The sequence below is a fragment of the Urocitellus parryii genome, chromosome 7, assembly GCF_045843805.1.
Source record: "Urocitellus parryii isolate mUroPar1 chromosome 7, mUroPar1.hap1, whole genome shotgun sequence".
In the NCBI taxonomy this organism is placed as follows: Eukaryota; Metazoa; Chordata; class Mammalia; order Rodentia; family Sciuridae; genus Urocitellus; species Urocitellus parryii.
The window spans coordinates 151,323,875-151,339,417 of NC_135537.1; the positions used below are offsets into that span (position 1 = coordinate 151,323,875).

Genomic DNA, 15,543 nt, shown 5'->3' on the forward strand with positions numbered 1-15,543 from the left:
CCAAACTTGTGTGTGATGCTCCTGCCTTAGCCTCCCAAGTAGCTGGGATTACAGGGGTATACCACTGTGCCCAGCTAAAATAGTTGCATTTTAAATATCTAAAAGTTTTCTTAGGATGAAAACAATGATGGCTTTATGTTGATTTTAATAAGAATGTCATCATTATAAGAAGTACACTGTAAGATAAATTTATAATTTGAATTTAGAAACTGCAAACAAAATATGTGAAGGAATAGAAAGAAAAAACAATCTCATTAAATGTTCTATCATCCATAGACAAACCAATATCTCCTTTAGGAAATACTCCCCATCCCACATACTTGACTAAGAAAATAATACCTAATTGGTACTTTATTTTTTATTTTTTTGCAGTTCTGTGAATTGATCCCAGAAACTGTAATACCTCAAATCTGTACTGCTAGATAGGAAGACATATGGACAACATGAAGAAACAAGGGAAGAAAGTGCCCAAAACAAACCAAGCTGATACAATAATAAATTCCATTGACAGCACAGTAGATGAAATGTCAAAGGAGTTCAGAATGTACATAACTAAAATGATCTGCAAAGCAAAGAATGAATTAAGAAAGCAAATACAGGCAACAACTGACCACTCCAACAGAAATATGAGAGGAAATACAGGAAGCAAAAGATTACTTCAAGAAAGAGAGACTCTGGAAGAAAACCAAACAGAAATCCTCAAAATGAAGAAAAAAATAAGCCAAATTAAAAATTCAATAGAAAGAATCAAAAACAGACTAGATCACTTGGAAGACAGAATCTCAGGCAATGAAGACAAAATATAAAATCTTGAAAATAAAGTTGACCACACAGTGAAGATAGTGAGAAACCAAAAATTATGGGACAACATGAAAAGACCATATCTAAAAGTTATCAGGATAGAGGAAGGCACAAATATACAAACCAAAGGAATGCACAATCTCTTCAATGAAATAATATCAGAAAATTTCACAAACATGAAGAATGGATTGGAAATAAAATACAGAGGATTACAGGACAACAAATGTACAAAATTACAACAGATCTACACCAAGGCACATTGTAATGAAAATGCCTAGCATACAAAATAAGGATTACAAGAGAAAAGATTCAGATTACATATAGGGGGAAACCAATTCGGATCTTAGCAGATTTCTCAACGCAGACCATCAAAGCTAGGATATCCTGGAACAACATATACCAAGCTCTGAAATAAAATGGATGCCAACCAAGAATCTTATATCCAGTAAAATTAAGCTTCAGGCCAGGTGCAGTGATTCACACCTGTAATCCCAGCAGCTTGAGAGGCTGAGGAAGGAGGATCATGAGTTCAAACCCTGCCTCAGCAACTTAGTGAGACACTCAGCAAGACCCTATCTCTAATAAAATAGGGCTGGGAATGTGATTCAGTGGCTAAGCATCCATGGGTTCAATCCCCAGTACCTAAAAATTAATTAATTAATTAAGCTTCAGATTTGATGACAAAATAAAACCTTCCATGATAAACAAAAGTTAAAAGAATTTGCAAAGTGAAAGCCTACACTACAGAATTTTCTCAGCAAAATATTCCATGAGGAGGAAATGAAAATCAGCAAAGGGAAGATCTATGCTAAAGGAAAATCCAAAGGAGAAACCAAGTGAAGTTAAAAACCACAAATAAATCAAAATGACTATAAACCATGTCTCAATAATAACCCTGAATGCTAATGGCCTAAACTCATCAATTAAAATTTTAAAAATTGGATTTTTTTTAGTTAGACACAATACCTTTGTCTTATTTATTTATTTTTATGTGGTGCTGAGGATTGAACCCAGGGCCTTGCATGTGCAAGGTGAGCCCTCTACTGATGAGCCACAACCCCATCCCTGGCAGATTGGATTTTTAAAAAGATCCAACAATATGTTGCCTTCAAGAGGCTCATCTCAAAGAAAAGACATTCACAGACTGAAAGTGAAAGGTTGTGGAAAAAACATATCACTCACATGGGCCTCCTAAACAAGCAGTGGTTTCCATCCTAATATCAGATAAAATGGACTTCTTCAAACCAAAGTTAGCAGACCCTTATGAAAAGGATATTTTATACTGCTCAAGGAAACCATACATCAATGAAACATAACAGTCATAAATATCTATGCCCTAAATAATGGAGCATCTATGTATATCAAACAAACAGATCAATTCAAGAAGCAAACAGATCACAACACAATAATACTGGGTGACTTTAAGACACATCTCTCACCACTGGATAGATCTTCTAAACAAAATCTAAACAAACTTAGAACTCAATAATACAATCAACAACTTAGGCTTACCAAACATATACAGAATATTTCATCCATCAGTGAGTGAATACACTTTCTTCTCAGTAGCACACCGATCCTTCTCTAAAATAGATCATGTATTATGCCACAAAGCAACTATTAGCAAATACAAAAAAAGAGATACTACCCTGTATTCTATCAGATCATAATGTAATGAAATTATAAATCAATGATAAAATTAAAATACAAGCTATTCCAACATCTGGAGATTAAATAATATGATATTGAATGAGCAATCAATAGCAGAAGATACCATTGAAGATAAAAAAAATTCTTAGAGGTAAATGAGAACACCAATACAACGTATGAAAATCTCTGGAACACTTTGAAGGCAGGGCTAAGAGGAAAGTTCATCACATTGAGATCATTCATTAAAAAGAACAAAAAGTCAACAAATAAATGACCTAACATTACATCTCAAAGCCCTAGAAAAAGAACAACAAACCAACACCAAAGGTAGAAGACAGGAAATAATTGAAATTGGAGCTGCAATCAATAAAACTGAAACAAAAGAAACAATTTTAAAAATTGACAAAATGAAAAGTTGGTTCTTTGAAAAAAAATTGACAAACCTTTAGCTATGCTAATGAAGAGAAGGAGGAAAAAAATTCAAATTACTAAAATTCATGATGAAAAAGGAAATACGATGGACACTATTGAAATACAGAAGATAATTAGAAACTATTTTGAAAATTCAAACTCCAATAAAATAGAAAATCTTGATGACACTGACAATTTCTAGAAACCTATGATCTACCCAAACTGAATCAGAAGGACATACACATTTTAAACAGATCAATTTCAAGCAAGGAAACAGAAGATGCTATCAAAACCTACCAACCAAGGAAAAGCCCAGGACCAGACAGATTCTCAGCTGAGTTCTACAAGACCTTCAAAGAAGAACTAATAGTAATACTCCTCAAATTATTCAAATACAAAAGGAGGGAACCCTTCCAAACACATTCTATGAGGCTAGCATCATTCCGATACCAAACCAGACAAAGACACATCAAGGAAAGACAACTTCAGACCAATATCCCTGATGAACACAGATGTAAAAATTCTTAATAAAATCCTAGCAAATTATATACAAAAACATATTAAAAAGATAGTACACCATGATCAAGTGGGGTTCATCCAGGGATGCAAAGTTGGTTCAACATATGCAAATCAATAAATGTAATACATCACATCAGTAGACTTAAAGACAAGAATCATATGATTATCTCAACAGATGCAGAAAAAGCATTCAATAAAATACAACACCTCTTCATGTTTAAAACTCTTTAGAAAAGGGGGCCACAGTTGTGGCTCAGTGGTATAGCGCTTGCCTAGCATTCTGGCAGGCACTGGGTTTGATCCCTGGCACCACATAAAAGTAAACAAAATAAAGGTGCTGTGTGTCCATCTATCTATGCTAAGCCCAAGGCCAACATCATTCTAAACAGAGAAAAATTGGAAGCAGTCCCTCTAAAAACTGGAACAAGACACAGATGCCCTCTTTCACTACTTCTATTCAACACAGTCCTTGAAATTCTAGCCAGAACAATCAGACAGACAAAAGAAATTAAAGGGATACACATAGGAAAAGAAGAATTCAAACGATCACTATTTGCTGACAACATGATCTTATATTTAGAAGATCCAAAAAATTCCACCCAGAAAGCTTCTAGAACTAATAAATTAATTCAGCATAGTAGCAGGATACAAAATCAATACCCATAAATCAAATGCATTTCTATAAGTGATGAATCCAATGAATGAGAAATTAAGAAAAATACCCCATTCAAAATAGCCTCAAAAATATAAAATATGTGGGAATCAATCCAACTAAAGAAGTGAAAAATCTCTACAATGAAATCTACAGAACACTAAGGAAAGAAATTGAAGAAGACCTTAGAAGATGGAAAGATCTCCCATGCTCTTGGAAAGACAGAAGTAATATTGTCAAAATGGCCATACTACCAAAACTGTTATACAGGTTTAATGCATTTCCTATTAAAATCCCAATGACATTCTTCATAGAACTAGAAAAAGCAACCATGAAATTTATTTGGAAAAATAAGACCCAGAATAGCCAAAGCAATCCTTAGCAAGAAAAGTGAAGCAGGAGGCATCAAAATACCAGACCTTAAACTGTACTACAGAGCAACAGTAACAAAAATAGCATGGTATTGGCACCAAAACAGTCATGTAGACCAATGGTATAGAACAGAAGAGACAGAGACCAACCCATATAAATACAGTTATCTCATTATAGACAAAGGCATCAAAAACATACATTGGAAATAGGATAGCCTATTCAATAAATGGTGATATGAAAACTGGAAATTCATATGTAACAAAATGAAATTCAACTTCTCTTACCATGCACAAAACTCAACTAAAAAGTATATGAAGAACCTAGGAATTAGACAAGATACCCTGCACTTAGTAGAAGAAAAAGTAGGCCCAAATTTTCATCATGTGGGATAGGCACCAACTTCCTTAACAAGACTCCTAAAGCACAAGAAATAAAATCAAGAATCAATAAATGGGTGGATTCAAACTAAAAAGCTTCTTCTCAGAAAAAGAAATAATCATTTAAGTGAAGAGAGAGCCTACAGTACAGGAGCAAATTTTTACAACATGTACATCAGATACAGCACTAATCTCTAGGGTATAAAGAACTAAAAAAGCTAAACTCATAAAACAAAACAAAAACAAAATAGCCCAATTAATAAATGGGCTAAGGAACTGAACAGAAACTTCTCAGAAGTGATATACAATCAATCAACAAATACAAGAAAAAATGTTCAACATCTCTAGCAATTAGAGAAATGAAAATCAAAACTACTCTAAGATTTCATATCACCCAATCAGAATTTGCAATTAACAAGAATACAAGCAATAGTAAGTGTTCCGAGAATGTGGGGGAAAAGGTATACTCATACATTGCTGGTGGGACTACAAATTGGTGCAACCACTTTGGAAAGCAGTGTGGAGATTTCTCAGAAAACTTGGAATGGAACCACCATTTTGACTCAGCTATCCCACTCTTCAGTCTATATCCAAAAGACTTAAAATCAGCACACTATAGTGACACAGCCACATCAATGTTTATAGCAGCTGAATTCACAATAGCTAAACTGAGGAACCAACCTAGATGCCCATCAATAGATGAATGAATAAAGAAACTGTGGTATATATACACAATGGAATATTACTCCGCCTTAAAAGAGAATAAAAATCTGGCATTTGCAGGTAAATGGATGGAGTTAGAGAATATTATGCTAAGCAAAGTAACCCAATCCCAAAAAACTAAAGGCCAAATGTTTTCTCTAATTAGTAGATGCTGATACATGATGGGGAGGGGGGAATGGGAAGAATAAAGGAACTTTGGATTTAGCAAAAGGGAGAGTGGGGAGGGGTCATGGGGTTAGGAAAGATGGTAGAATGAGATAGACATCATTACCCTAGGTACATGTGTGATTGCATGAATGGTGCATCTCTACATCATGTACAACCAGAGAATTGAAATGTCCCACTCCATTTGTGTATAATGAATTGAAGTAGAATAAACAAACAAACAAACAAAAAGCTGATTGTGTACTTCCCAGCAACTAGAAAGGGTAAGGCAGGAGGAGGATCACCTGAGCTCAGGAATTTGAGACCTGCTTTAGACAACATAGTGAGACATCTATCTCCCCCAGAAAAAAAAAAAAAAGAAAAAGAAAGAAAGGAACAATATAATTTTCTCAAAGAGGAAGAGCATCAAGAGTTAGTTTCTTAGCTGAGCGTAGTGGCATGTGCCTGTAATCCCAGTGGCTCTGGAGGCTAAGGCAGGAGGATGGTGAGTTCAAAAACAACCTCAGCAAACGCAAGGCACTAAGCAACTCATTCACTTGCTTGTTTTTGGTTTGGTGCTAGCAATTAAACCCAGGGTTCTTTGCATGCTAAACACATGCTCTCATACTGAGCTACACACCCATCCTCACAGTCACATTTTTTCTTCTCTCTCTCTCTCTGGCAATACTTGATAAAAAGCTGGTTGTGCACCTTCCAGCAACTATAAAGGGTAAGGCAGGAGGAGGATCACCTGAGTAATACTTCCAGGGATGTTTAATTACTCAGATACATTACCAATCCTTTTTGAGAAGGAGTCTCACTAAATTGCCCAGCTGGCCTCAAACTTGTGATCCTCCTGTCTCAGTCTCCTGAGTCACTGGGATTACAAGCATGCACCACCATACCCAGTAACGCAGATTGATTGATCGATCGATCAATCGATTGATCTTTTTTTGGTACTGGGAATTGAACCCATGGGATACTTTTACCACTAAGCTACATCCCCAGTCCTTTTTATTTTTTGAGAGAAGGTCTTGCTAAGTTATTGAGGCTGGCCTCAAACATGTGATCCTTTTGCATAGGCTGGCAGGAGTAGGCCAGCAACAATCATGTTTTTTTGATTATGATGTTTCCAGTTAATATCTTCCCCTTTGACTGCATCACATCAAACTCTGATAAAGAACCAAGAGTTAAATAAATTAGATGAGAATATGGCAGAAAAACATGGACATATATTTCCCAAAATATAAAGAACTGGCATGACTCTGAAATCAAATTGCCTGAAAATACCATTTATTAGCTATGTGATGATTTGGGGCAAATCACAATTTCCCTATGTCTTAATTTCCTCATCTGTAAAATAAGAGAATAATATTTACCTCATATGCTAGTTGTGATATACATATTTATAGTTATACTAAGAATATACTTAGAATAACTGGTACTTGTGCCACAGTCTGGCTGGGCACAATTCAGGAGCCACTTGTCAAAAGAAATGAACTTTATTTTTAGAACCACACACACCAAACCACACAGCTCTTCAGGAAAACCTTCAGAGCCCAACTGCCACCACTGGCTTCCCACAAGCCTCTCAACCTCCCCCCCTCCTCCTGCTCTTGAGGCCGATTGGCTGGGTCGCATGGGCGGAGCCAAAAAAAAGTCCCCCAATGAGCAGCTCCGTGGTCTGAAAGGGCAGGGAAACAGCCCAATGAGCATCACCGCAGAGGAGCCAATCAGTTGGCAGCTAGAAGTTGCTGGGGCGCTGTGAGCCAATCATCAGCTGGCAGCTGGAAGTTTGCTGGCAGCTGGAAGTTTGCTGGGGCCCCTTGGGCTGTGGCTCTCAACAACATTGTATGTCCTTTATAATAAAGTTGAAGATAAGCACAGTTTCTATCCAGCAATCAACTCCTAAATATAACTAGAGAAACTTTATATGTATTTACATAGGAGACATTTATAAGAATGTTGACTAAAACATAATGTCTTTGAATTATAACAATAAAATGACATCAATAAGAAAATAATAGATTAAAGATTAGATGGGCTGGGGATGTGGCTCAAGCGGTAGCGCGCTCGCCTGGCATGCGTGCGACCCGGGTTCGATCCTCAGCACCACATACCAACGAAGATGTTGTGTCCGCCGAGAACTAAAAAAAATAAATAAAATTCTCTCTCTCTCTCTCTCTCTCTCTCTCTCTCTCCTCTCTCACTCTCTCTTTAAAAAAAAAAAAAAAAAAAAAAAATAAAGATTAGAGATTGTATATTCAAACAATAGAATACAACAGTGAAAACAAATGACCTGGAACTAAATATCTCAATTTTTAATAAATATCAAATACAGAAAACATGGTTGGGTATGCAGCTCTTACAGAGTGCTTGCCTAGCATGAGTAATGTTCATGGTTCAATTCCTAACATCACAAAACAACATAATTTTTTTTAAAAAGAAACCAATAAACCAGGAGAAAAAGAAACATAAGTTTTGACAGCTTTTAAAATAAAATTGTGACATATAATAGCTTAATGTGTTTGACACATTCATATACATATATATGTATGTGTGTGTACATATTGTATATAAACACATAGAAAAAAGTATTTAAAAATGCACAGGAAAGATCAACAAAGTTCTTGAAATATGGCCTAAATTCTTTGACATGAAATGATAGCAAATTTATTTTTTATGGTACTGGGTATTGAACACAGGAACATTCAGTCTAAGCTACATCCCCACCTCTTTTTTAACATTTTATTTACAGTCTCCCTAAATTGACCAGGTGGGCCTAAAATTTGCAATCATCCTCCTCAACCTCCAGAGTAACTAGGATTATAGGTCTGCCACCCTTCACCTTCAATATAATAATTTTAAAAGCTTAAATACTCAAAGACAAAGTGAACATAAGAAAGGACACACAATATATTTTACAATGAATAAAATACTACAATCTATTTTGGAAAAAGGATTTATCACAACAAAGGAAGCTGTATTTCAGGGAACTACAAAAGAGAGATACTGAGAGAAGAAAGTCAACTTGTCCTCAAAGAATTTGGAAAAACCTCACACCTTACAAGTATCAGGTGGGGCTGGATGTGGAAGGACACATCTACAATCTCAGCAACTTGGAAGGTTGAGGCCAACCTGCTATAAATGGCTGGAGATGTAGCCCAGAGATCACCCATGGTTCAATCCCCAGCATCAAAAAAGAAAAGAAGTGTTCTAAATAAAAGGGCACTAGTTCAGATTAAAACAAAAACAAAAACAGATGTGAGATTTGGGGAAGTAGCTTAGTGGTAGCCTAGCATATGTGAGACCCAGTGTTCACTTTCACTGCCCAGTCTTGCTAAATAAATAAATACATAAATACATAATTTGATTTTATTGCCCAAGCAGGAAATTGGGAAAGTATTTTCTAGAGGGATTACAGGATCCTGGAAAAGTCTTCTTCACAGTGACATGCCATAACTCCATCCTAATACCCCAAAGTGAGGTTGACCTACAATAGTCTTATTCCTACAGAGCTTTTAATCAGTTTGAAATAAATGCAGGGCTGAGGTTGGTAGAGCACTGTTCTAGCATAGCTGAGGCTCTGGGTTCAATCCCTAGTACTAGGAAAAGAATAAATAACATAAAAATATACATACATACATAGAGACTCCAAGGATCATCAGAGGAAAGATTAAAATCAAGAAATGAAAGATTTCTAAATTATTCAACAGAGACTATGAAAATCCCCAGAAATGTTAAGAAATGACATGATTCTGGAATCAAATTGCCTATGTAAGCCATTTATTTCATAGATAGAAAATGTAAAAGAGTAGATGCTTTACAAATTCCACGAAAAGAGGACAGAGAAAAGAGAAGAAGGATAATAAGAATAACAACATTTATTAAGAACATACTATGTGTGAGATATTGTTCTAAGTACCTTAAATTAACTAAAATTAACTTTAATTAATTAATTTTCTGTTCACTTTATGAAGTAGGTATTTTATCTCCATTTTATAGATGAGAAAAATTAGGAATGTAGAGGTCAATCTAGTAGCTAATATGTGATCAAAGTCATGTTGACAAAGCTGGAGTTCAAACGTTAAGTATTCTGGGGCCATAATTCACTCCCACCTGCTGTGTATTACTGCTTCTCTATCAAAGAAAAAATTTTAAGGATTTTCAGGGTAAGGAGGCAGAATTAAAATGTACATTCAATTACTCCCTTTCTAGAAACCCTACTAAAACAACAGTCAGGGCAAAATTTGAAATATAAAATCCCAAAAGGTGAGGGGGAAAGGAGGGGAAAAAAACCAATAGATTTTTGTAAATCAGAAAGTAGATGACAGAGTGTTAACTGATTTAGCATACCATTAATTGCCAAGTTCTAAATAGATAGTGAGGAAAGCAATATATTGCTGGCCACTGTGGCGCATGCTTGTAATCCTAGAGGCTCGGGAGGCTAAGGCAGAAGGGTCGCAGGTTCAAAGACAGCCTCAGCAGATTAGCAAGGCCCTAAGCAACTCAGTGAAACCCTGTCTCTAAATAAAAATAAAATATAAAAAAAGGGCCAGGCACGGTGGTGCATGCATGTAATCCCAGCAGCTCAGGAGGTTGAGGCAAGGGGATCACAAGTTCAAAGCCAGCCTCAGCAATTTAGTAAGGACCTAAGCAATTCAGTGAGACCCTGTCTCTAAATAAAATACAAAATAGGGCTAGGGGTGTGGCTCAATGGTCAAGTGTCCCTGAATTCAATCCCTGATACACTACCCCCCCCCACACACACACACAAATTTATATATAAAGGGCTGCCTCCAGGTAATTCATTAGAAAGGCAAATTTTTTGTAATTTCCTCCCTAATTTCTCCCAAGTATGTAAATTGGGCGAATCTTGGTCACAAAACCAAGGGCAAAATTCACCTACAACCTTTAAGAATTGTAATAACTGAGTCTTTTTTTATCTGTTTTCCTTTCTGATTAATTATAGTTTCTAAGATAGTCAAATACATGTCCTTATCAGTATAAGTTGAATTTCCCATTTTAAATAATTTAACATCTCCTCCATTCAGTACCTCCAGGTACTTTTGTGACCCCAAACTGTCACCAATTCCTTTATTTTTATAGCGCGCTCCCACTCTATCTAGTTAATCTAAAATGTCCCTTCGTGGTCGCCAATTCAGCCGCGCAACCAGCACGCTAGCGTCATACTAGAGGTTCGAGGCATAGAAGTTAACTAGTGAGATCAAAATAAACACACATGAACTCAAATTACCTTTTTCTTTGACCAGGTCTGAGATGGCTCTCCCTCTGGCTCCTGCCTGGAGCCACCCAGTGGGGCAGCAAGGTTACACAAGGGACTATCAGGAGAGAGAGGCAGGGCATGCCAGAGAGTGGCCTTTTATTGGGGAACAAAAAATTCAGGGGAAAATTCCATCCAATGAAGGTCGAGGGGGACAGCATTCCAAAGTCAGGGTCAGTGATTGGTCTCAGGGTCAATGGTCAGTCACACCCCCACACGGATGGGCTCTGGCACCTAGAAAGGGTGGGGATTAGTTCTGACACAATTTAGCCGGTCGACTCATACCCAGTCAGGGAGATGCCCAATCACATGCGAGAACAGCTTCCCACAAAGGGCTGAGTATGTGGGCTCAGTGTTAAACCTCCCCCTTACCCACCTTCAATCCGTGGTACAAAAAACAAAAAACAAAAAACAGGCAAGCAAGCAATATGTACTACAGAATCCTCTAAAAGCATAAGAATTCACAATAGTAAGTACCAATGGATATATAGAGATATCATTAGTATTCATTCCCCATAGATTTTATTCTGTTTTAAGATAAGTTCAATTTGTAATATTCCTTATGTGTACAGAAAGTATAAAAACAGGGCTGGGATTGTGGCTCTGTGGTAGAGCACTTGCCTAACATGTGTAAGGCACCGAGCTTGAATCTCAGTGCTGCATGTAAATAAAACAAAGGTTCATCAACAATAAAAATATAAAACAAAAACCCTAAAGAAAACCTGAAGTATAAATACATAAATCATTTTCACTGTAAAATTTTCCAAAAAATAGGAAGTATGCATACATTATTCTCTTTCTTCCTCTGACTCTGTCCATGATATGTTTCCTTACAAATCTTTTATATATATAAAGAAACATGTGGTTTGTGTCCCCCCCTCCACTATATAAATGGGGTCTTAAGTAAAAATAGGTGATTAGAAGCCAATTGGGAAGCCTTTGTATTGGGTGGTTTTAATTTTTTAATTTATTATTTTTTATGAAGATATTTCCACAGCAGTATTACTATAACCACTTTAGGGTATTCCATGGTTTTTTTTTTAATTAATATCTAGTAACTCCTAATTGCCTGTTCCTAAGAACAGATGATACAAGCTGATGGGAGGCATATATAGGATAACGTGGTTAGCCCATTTGTTAGAGAACCTTTTGATTCTAACCAGAATTCATCAATCTGCCTGGCTCAAAAGAGTAAAGGAAGAGGGCTATGCCTAATATTAAAATTTATCATTCTCCTTTGTTTTTCAACATGGTCCATGTGCCCTCAACTATACCTGGTGTTCTCTAATTAAGAGATTCATATTTTATCCTCTCTAGGGAATAAGATGCAAATATCTGCCAGGATTGGGGAATTGTCGGGAAAGGTACTCCCTTGAGGATATGGAGGGAGGGGATCTAACAGCTACAAGTTCTTCTTCAACTACTTTCTCAACAGTATAACGTCTCCATTGTTTTCAGTCTTTCAATTTATGTTAGTTTCTGACTTATTCAGAAATTTTTAAAAAAAATTTTTCTCTGTGACTCTGGATATTGAACCCAAGGTCTCATGTATTTTTTCTACCACTGAATTCTACTCTAAACCTGAAGAATGTTAATTCCTTACATTTCAGGAACAGGAGTTAGAAAAAAAAGTAGCTTGTTCATGAATAAATAATTTTTAGTTTGCCAATATTTCAATTTTTTATAAAAAGAACAAAACACAAAACACATAGTATATCATCATTATAGGACATTCCAAATTCACTCTTAGGTTACAGAATTCTCTATTAGCTGACATTTTGATTATCTGCAGGAAAGCCAAAAATACAAAGCAACATGGAATTTAAAAACCATAAAATGCTTGGTAATCTACTGATAAAATGAAGACTAAGTCTTCTATTAACACAAAGAAAATATTCTAAAATTTAATTAATAAGTTATAATAAACATTTAGTTCCTTCAAAAATCAATCAATGTTGGGCACTGTAGCACATGCCTGAAATCTCAGTGATATGGGAGACTGAGGCAGGAGAATGCCAAGTTTGAGGCCAGTCTGGGCAATTTAGGAAGGAAAGAAGGAAAGGAAAGAAGGAAAGAGAAGGAAGGAAGGAAGGAAGGAAGGAAGGAAGGAAGGAAGGAAGGAAGGAAGGAAGGAAGGAAAGAAAGGACTGGGGATTGTAGCTCAGTGACAAGGGCAAGGCTCTTAGTCTGATCCCCAGTACTGCATAAACACACAAAATCAATCCTAGAAATTTTATCTAAATATTAAAAAATTTAGCCTTGCAGAAGAGATTTTATAGGACATGCTACAAACCATTAATGTGCTACTAAATAGCATTTTGAGTCCTCCCTTAAGTTCATAACATTTAAATGACAAAATATAGCATTCATCATGCAGTCAGCATAACTACATATAACATTCAGGCAACAGAAAAACATAAACCTATTTTGTCCTTTGATGAGATGTAAAGTCACAGGTACTCCATGAAGTCATCTCTTCAAATGAAGGCTTTGTACCATTTCTCTCATTAATGACCGTGCTGATGTGTTGACAATCTTGCATTTTTTTTTTTTACAATTCAATCTATCTGTATCTCATATCTCATGGGTGTCTTTGATGCGCTGCTTTTCCCCTTCTTCTATGAAGAACATAAAGTATTTCCTTTATAAAAGGACCATTGAGTTAAAAACAATTAAGATGCATGGGAGTTCTCTGCCTTCCCTCTGTTTGCCTAAAAGCAGTTCATAGATTTACCAAAACAAAAGGTCTTTCTATCTAAATACTTCCTGCCTCAAGACAGGATGGAAATTCTCCTTTACAACATTTATCAGCTCAGAGATAACACCCAGCAATGTAGGAGCAGATTTTACTTCATTAGTTCATTTCCCATATATTTTCCTTTCCATAGTTCCCTATCTTTGGAAACCTGGAATTGCTTTTCTTTGTCTTATCACTTCCCTAAAATTTGTTGTTCTTTGCTGAAGATAATACATTAGCAGGACTCTAGGTAAAGTGTTCTATCACTGGGCTTCATCCCTAGCCCCATAAGCAGGTATCTAAGCCACTATTTTGAATTATTTTTTAATTGAAGTTTCTCCCTCATGATTATGTGTTGCATGTGCTAATAAACTGTTTTTCTCTTGTTAAACTGTCTCTTGTTATATGAACCTGTCTCAATAATGAACTTATGAGTAGTAAGGAAAAAGTGATTTACAACTCCTCTTCACCTATATTATCTACAGTGTTAGTAATGATTGAAACTATAGCAGACTTAATTATAGTATCTTTCAAAAAAAGTACTAAATATAGTTCTTTGTTCAGTAGGTGTCCATGAATCAAAGGAGTGTTTAAAACAGAGTGCATATAATTCTGTTAAATTGTGTACTGGGTTGTAAGCTTCTTTATGTAGGTATTTATAAAACTGAGAGAACTAATATCTGGAGAATTAATTATACTTTTAGTAAACTGAACTTTGTTCTGCTGTGTGGATCTCAAATTGGCAACACTTGAGACCCTAGGATTTCCAAGTTTAGTATATATCTTGTTCATTCATTTAGAAATAAAGAAAAAGCATTACTTGTATAAGAGGCAAGAATGGAAACATCAAAGTAACTGAGACCTAGTTATACATTCAGTCAAACTCTAAAAGAAACCCTCTTTATTTTTACACATTCCTTGATGTGTCTGTCAATTCTTGTCTTTTTTTCATTGTTTCTTTTCTTCAGACTCTTCTTTTCCTCAAGAGACCTAGATGCCTGCTGCCAATTAGACAAATTAACACTGACTCAAAGATCACATGGTATTAAACATAAAATACACAGCTACTACTTAGTTATTGAGTTACTTGGTGAATGATACTGTTTTCAAGTTAATTTATTTACCTAGAAGAATATAGAGTAGTACTTCAAACCTTCTATTTTGTGTTTATAATTAGCCAAATGGAGAATCATTCTATATTTATTAGAAAGAGAAGGAAAGGGATGGGAAATAGGGTGGGAAGTGGGGAGGATAAAGTGTGGTTATATTTCATCTATTGATACTTCATACAAACTATTTAAATTTAAACTGGGTGCAGTGGCTTAAGCCTGTAATCCCAGCAGCCCAGGAGGTTGAGGCAGGAGGATCATGAGTTCAAAGCCATCCTCAGCAACTTAGTGAGACCCTAAGCAACTCTAACAAGACCCTGTCTCTAAATAAAATATTAAAAAAAAAAAAAAAAAAAAAGGCTGAGGACCTCACAAGATGTCAGACACTGGCAGAAATTTCATCTGTGCCCATAGCTTTCTAAATTATGAAGCCAGGAATGGAAAAATTTCTGTTAACAGCAGTGAAATAAAGATTTTTTTTTTGTTTGAGTCTAAAAAGAAGGGGCTGAGGATGTGGCTAAGTAGTTGAGCGCTCCTGGGTTCAATCCCCAGTACCAATAATAATAAATTAAAAATTTTATCACATAGGGAACAAATTCATACAATTTTTTTAAAGCTCAAAATTTTAATTTTAAAAAACTGTAGAGGAGGCTGGGGTTGTGGCTCAGCGGTAGAACGCTCGCTTAGCAAGTACGAGGCCCTGGTTCAATCCTCAGCACCTTATAAAAATAAAAATAAAGGCATTGTGTCCAACTAAAAAATAA

General features: G+C 35.9%; 2 protein-coding genes across 2 annotated transcripts in view; one reads left to right on the plus strand and one right to left on the minus strand.

Moving 5' to 3' along the window:
- Trim37 (tripartite motif containing 37) overlaps positions 1-850 on the plus strand; it is a 183,793-nt gene extending 182,943 nt beyond the window's left edge. Inside the window, exon 26 of the mRNA XM_026407312.2 lies at positions 373-850. The gene's annotated coding sequence lies outside the window, so the exon portion shown is untranslated. The remainder of the gene's footprint in view (positions 1-372) is intronic.
- The window catches only part of Ppm1e (protein phosphatase, Mg2+/Mn2+ dependent 1E), a 144,104-nt gene that overhangs the window by 67,629 nt on the left and 60,932 nt on the right, over positions 1-15,543 (minus strand). The window lies entirely within an intron of this gene.